The sequence below is a fragment of the Myotis lucifugus genome, unplaced genomic scaffold (assembly GCF_000147115.1).
Source record: "Myotis lucifugus unplaced genomic scaffold, Myoluc2.0 scaffold_3029, whole genome shotgun sequence".
Classification (NCBI taxonomy): domain Eukaryota; kingdom Metazoa; phylum Chordata; class Mammalia; order Chiroptera; family Vespertilionidae; genus Myotis; species Myotis lucifugus.
Window position 1 is genome coordinate 11,060 of NW_005874077.1, and position 5,760 is coordinate 16,819.

The 5,760-nt window shown below is 38.9% G+C and overlaps 1 non-coding gene across 1 annotated transcript; it reads right to left on the reverse strand.

Annotated features, from left to right (window-relative positions):
• Positions 1-5,019: 5,019 nt before the first annotated feature.
• Positions 5,020-5,222, reverse strand: LOC111824620. The gene has a single exon (XR_002827725.1). It is a non-coding gene; the product is annotated as a small nucleolar RNA SNORA74 (small nucleolar RNA).
• Positions 5,223-5,760: the final 538 nt, after the last annotated feature.

A 5,760-nucleotide genomic window follows, 5' to 3' on the forward strand; every position in this document is an offset into this window, starting at 1 on the left:
GTTTCAAATCTCACTTTCAAGTCTTTAATTTATTCTGAGTTTATTCTTCAATATCTGCATTCATTTTTCTACATATCTGTCCAATTTTCCCAATAACATTTATTTAGTGAACTATCTTTACCACATTGTTTACCACATTGTATGTTCTTGTGTCCTTTGTCAAATATTGATTGACCATAAATGTGTGTTTATTTCTGGGCTTTTTATTCTGTTCCAATGATCTTTATATCTGTTTTATGCCAGTATCATGCTATGTTTATTATTATGGCCTTGTAGTATAGTTTGTTATTAGGTAGCATGACTCCTCCAACTTTTTTCTTCTTTCTCAAGATCACTATGTCTATTGGTTTGGTTTTATTTTGTTAGGTTTGCTTTTGTGTGTCTGTATGTGTTTGTGTGTGTGTGTTGCATTTTTTTTCTATTTTTTTTTGTACTTCCATATAAATTTTTGTGATATTTGTTGTAGCTCTCTGAAATATGTCATTGGACATTTTAATATTGGTAATTCTTTCTATTTTGAACACCATATATGGTTTTACTTATTTGTATTTTCTTCAACTTTTTCCTTCCTTTTCTTTCATTTTCTTCTTTCATTTTCTTTTCTTCTTTCTTTCTACATGACATTTATTATGTTGAAGTGTATTCCCTCTATTCACATTTTGCTGAGAGTTGTTATAATGAGTAGTTTTGTTGAATGCTCTTTCTGCATCTGTTGTTACAACCATGTGATTTTTATTCTTTATTTTGTTTATGCTGTATCATTTTTTTTATGTGCAGGTACTGTACCAAGTTTGCATCCCCAGAATAAATCCCACTTCATCATGGTGTGTAATCTTTTTAATGTATTACTGGATCCAGTTTGCCAATATTTTGTTGAGGATTTTAGCATCTATGTTCATCAGGGATATCGGCCTATAATTTTATTTCTTTGTAAAGTCTTATTCTGGTTTGGGGATTAGGATAATGCTGGACTTATAAAATGAGCTTGGGAGTCTTCCCTTGTCTTGAGTGTTTTGGATGAGTTTGAGGAGAACAGGTATTAATTCTTCTCTGAATGTTTGATGAAATACACTGTGAAGCCATCCAGTCCAGCACCTGCATTTGTTGAGAAGTTATTTTTTTTTTAATCTTCACCAAGGATATATTTTCCAATGAATTTTTTTAGAGAAGAAGGAGGGAGGGAGGGTGGGAGGGAGGTAGGGAAGGGAAAGAGAAAGAGAGAGAGAGAGACATCAATGTTAGAGACACATCAAATGGTTTGTCACACACACACACACACACACACACACACACCTCAGTAGGGGGCAGGGGTGAACCTGTAACCCAGGTACGTACGTGCCTTTGATTGGGAATCGTACCCATGATCCTTTGGTGCATGGATCATAGCTCTAACCACTGACACACAATGGCCCATGCTTCTTTGATCTCTTGTTTGTTTATTACTGCTTTATTTCTACTCTGACCTTTATTATTTTCTTTATTATTCTCACTTCGTGGTGTCTTTGTTTTTCTTTTGCACTAGTTCCTCTAAGTGTAAAGTTAGGTGATGTATTTCAGATTTTTCTTGTTTCTTGAGGTAAGCCTGTAATGTTATGAATTTCCCTCATAGGATTGCTTATGCTTGTTCCATAGACTTAAGATTGTTGTGGTCCCCTTTCCATGAATTAAGGCATTATATCATTATTTCCTTGCTCTTGTTGATAACCACTCATTGTTTAGTAACATGTTAATTAGCCTCTAAGACTTTCTGTGTTTTACAGTTTCTACTTTTTCTTTTTCTGTTTTTTTTAATCCTATAATTACTAATTTTTATTGTGGTCAAATAAATATAACATTTAGAGTTTTAACCACAGTTAAGTATACATTACGTATATTGACATGTAATTCTCACCACCATGTATCTCCAGATTTTTATTTTATGTATTTATTTTTTTCTCCTTTTCATTGCTTTTATTTCTCAATTAATAAATGTATTGGTGAAGGGTGGTTTTAGGTGTGTACAATTCAGTAATAGATAATCTGTATACCAATTTTTTCTTATTGACTTCCAGTTGTTTATAGTTATGGTCAGAAAAGATTGTTGATATGATTTCATTCTTCTTAAATATACTGAGACTGTTCTTGTGCCCTAACATGTGGTGTTTCCTAGAACATGCTGCATGTCCACTTAAAAAGAATGTATATACTACTCCTTCAGGGTGAAATGCTCTGAAGATACCAATTACATCCATTTGATCTAGTCTGTTATTTAAGGCCACTCTTTCCTTCTTGATTTTGTGTGTGGAAGATCCAGCCATTGATGCCACGGTGGTGTTAAAATGCCCTACTATGACTGTATTATTGTTGAACTCTCCATTTATATACATCACGATTTTACACATTTAGGTGCTCTTATGTTGAAAAAATACATGTTTACAAGGGTTCTATCCCCTTGTTTGATTGCTCCCTTTCTCATTATGACCTGGTGTCCTTTCTTATCACTCAATATAGCCTTTGTGTGAAAGTCTATTTTGTCAGCTATATGTTTTACCTCTCCAGCTTTTTTTTTCATTTGCTTTAGCATGAAATATCTTTTGCCATCTCCTTGTTTTTTGTCTGTATATCTTTAATTCTGAGGTAGGTCTCTTGTTGACTACATATATATGGTTCTTGTTTTCTTATCTATTCAGCTACCATGCCTTTTAATTGCAGCACTTAAGCCACTTACATTTAAAGTGATTATTCATTGATAAATTTTATTCTTTTAACTCTGCTTCCATTTTATTCCTTCTTGATAGTTCATATACTAATGGTTTGGTGGTAACACACTTCTTTTGCTGTTTCTTGTCTGGGAAGCTCTTTATTTTTCCATCAATTTTAAATGACAGCCTTACTAGGTAAAGTAGTCTTGGTTGAAGGTCCTAGCTCTTCATGACTTTGAATATTTTGTCCTAATCCCTACTGGCCTGGTATGTTCCAAGCTGAGAATCTAATGGGAACCCCCTTGTAGGTAACTGACCATCTTTCTTTTGTGGTTTTTAAGATGTGCTGTCTTTAATCTTTGTCATTTTAATCATGATGTGTCTTGGTGTTGGGCCTTTTTGGGTTCATCTTGTTTCGGACTCTGTGCTTCCTGGACTCGTGTGTCTTTTCCTTCACCAGATAAGGGAAGTGTTCAGTCATTATTTTTTTAATAGTCTGTAGCCCCTTAATCTTCCTTTTGTTCTTATGTTCCTATAATGTGGATGTTGTTATGCTACATGTTGTCCCAAAGTCCCTTAAACAGTCCTCATTTTTAAAACTCATTTTTCTTTTTGCTGCTTTTGTCGTCTGGGACCTTGTCTTCCAAATCATTAATTTGATTCTCTGCTTCATCCAACTATTATTTCCTCTAGTGTATTCTTCATTCCAGAGACTGTACTCTTTATTTCTGAATGGATCTTTTACATGGCTTAAATGTTTTTTTCATGCCTACTATAAGTTTTCAAGTTCGCACTGATTTCATCTATACTTCGCCTAACTTCTATTAACATCCTTACAACCATTGTTTTTAAACACCCTGTATTTGGTATATTGCTAGCCTTCACTTCATTTAGCATTTTTTCTGGATGTGTGTCCCGTTCTTAAATTCGGGTCATGTTTCCTTGCATTTTGTCTCCCTCTGTGTGTTTGTTTCTTTGTATTAAAATCCAAGTCTTGGTAGTATGGCTTTGTGTAGTAGGTGTCCTGTGGAACCCAGTGGCAAGGTCTTCTTGATCACCTGAGTTGAGTGCTCCAGGGATGTCCCGTGTGTGTGATGTGAACCTTCCTGTGGTAGTTGATTCTTGATGGCTATTGGCCCATCCATGTATTAAATTGATTCTCAGGCTAGTTGACTGGGACCACAGTGTACGCTGCCTACAGTGTAGTGTATGAGCTGCTGACCGGTGTTGACCAGGTGGAGCGCAATTCATCTCAGCAGGTTCTGGAGCCTTCCTAGATGTCTCTTTGGATATGCCTCTTGTGAGGCTAATTGTATCCTGCTCTGATGTGCTCTGATTCTGGCCACTGGGCGTGTTGGTCCTCGGGCTTCCTGGGAGGGACTCTGGTGCTGAACGATGTCAGATGTTTTATGTGACTGGCCCAGGGCAATCTATTTGCATCTGCAGAGCAATTCACAAATTGTGACAGCCTCTGATGAGGCTGAGTGAGCACAGGAATGTCCAAGAAGGGCACCAAAGCTGGCTTTTACTAGCATTGAGCCTGGGGACAGGTCAGCAAAAGTCCCAGAGCACAGCATGTTCTGCCTCTCTGTCTGCCTCCACCTTCTGGGTGCCCGTTAGTCTCAGTTAATGATATAGTCTCTGGAAGCACTCAAATTGCATGAGGTAGGTTCTCAGAGAGTCCCCAGATAGAGGTGAGTGGTGTTCACCAGATTGATGCAGGTTCAAGCTCAGTGTCAGTGTTGTGTGTGAGGCCACTCAGCAAATTCCCCATTGTATACCAGGTCCAGCTGCCACCCACTGGGTCCTCACACATCTTTGAGCAGTGTACAGAAGACACAGACCTGGCATTGTTTTTAGGAGGAGAATGAAAAAGTCAAAAGAGGCTGCTTCCCAGGATTGAAGATGTCTGGGATCTGTAGTCTGAGATCAGCCATGTGAGCTGAAGGGCTTTGCAGAGGGTCTGTGCATTCTCAAAGGCCAGAGAACTGCTTCCTGTGGTGGATGATTCATGGGTCCCCTGGGATGCCACAGGGGAGCAAGAGCATGGCGGATCATGCAAGTGTGATGCCCTTCTCATGTAGTGAGAAGTAGAGACCCCTCATGGGTGGCTGATTTCAGCAGATTCATCCCTCCATTTCTATCCTAAGAGAACTGGAGCTCTCTCCAGACTTCTGACCACATGTACGCTCACGGGCTTCCTGAGCAGCACTATCCCTGCCTTCTTTCCTCAAGGCTGGATGAGCCAGGCTGGCTGGAGTGTAGTGAAGGGAGGATAGAGGTCCGTTTGGTGGGTTGAAATGCTGTTAGAACCTTTGAGGCTTAAATTTATTTTTTCTGTGTCTGCTCCCACACTTCAACTAAGCAGCGAAAGTGCTGCTTAGCTCACTCTTGAGGAAGCACAGTACTGCCTTGCACCAGTGCCACATGTCACCAGAGCAGTGAAGGGAGCAACTGGAGGAAGAAGACAAGGCGTTCCTCTCCCAGCAGTGTTACACCCTCACAGGCATGATTCTATCTGGAGAGCTGACCACTGCTGGAGCGCTTAAGGCTTTTAGGCACAGAGTGAAATCCTCTGATTAATATTTTTTAAAAATCACTCTGATTTGCATTTTTATTTTTATTAAAAATTGTTTTACTAAGTTATTTTTTTTCAATTAGGAATGACATTCAATATTAGCTTCAAGTGCACAAAATAGTGGTTAGACATTTATATAACATACAAAGTCATCTCCTGTTAAGCCTAGCATTGGATATCTTTGAAAAGGGTATTAATCCCATTCATGAGGGCTCCACCCTCATAACCTAATCAACCTCAAAAGACCCACCTTTTATTTATTTTTAATCAACCTTATTTGGGTGAAATTCATTAATAAAATTGCATAGGTCAGGTGTGCAATTCTATAATGCATCATCTGTATATTGTATTGTGTGTTCACTACCTTCAGGTCAAGTCTCCTTCCATCATCATTTATCCCCCCTATGCCCTCTTCTCCCTCCCCCACCTGTCACCCACCAACCCTACGCCCCACTCCCCACTCGCCACCCCCACCTGCCACACACCCAGCCCCCACCTGCC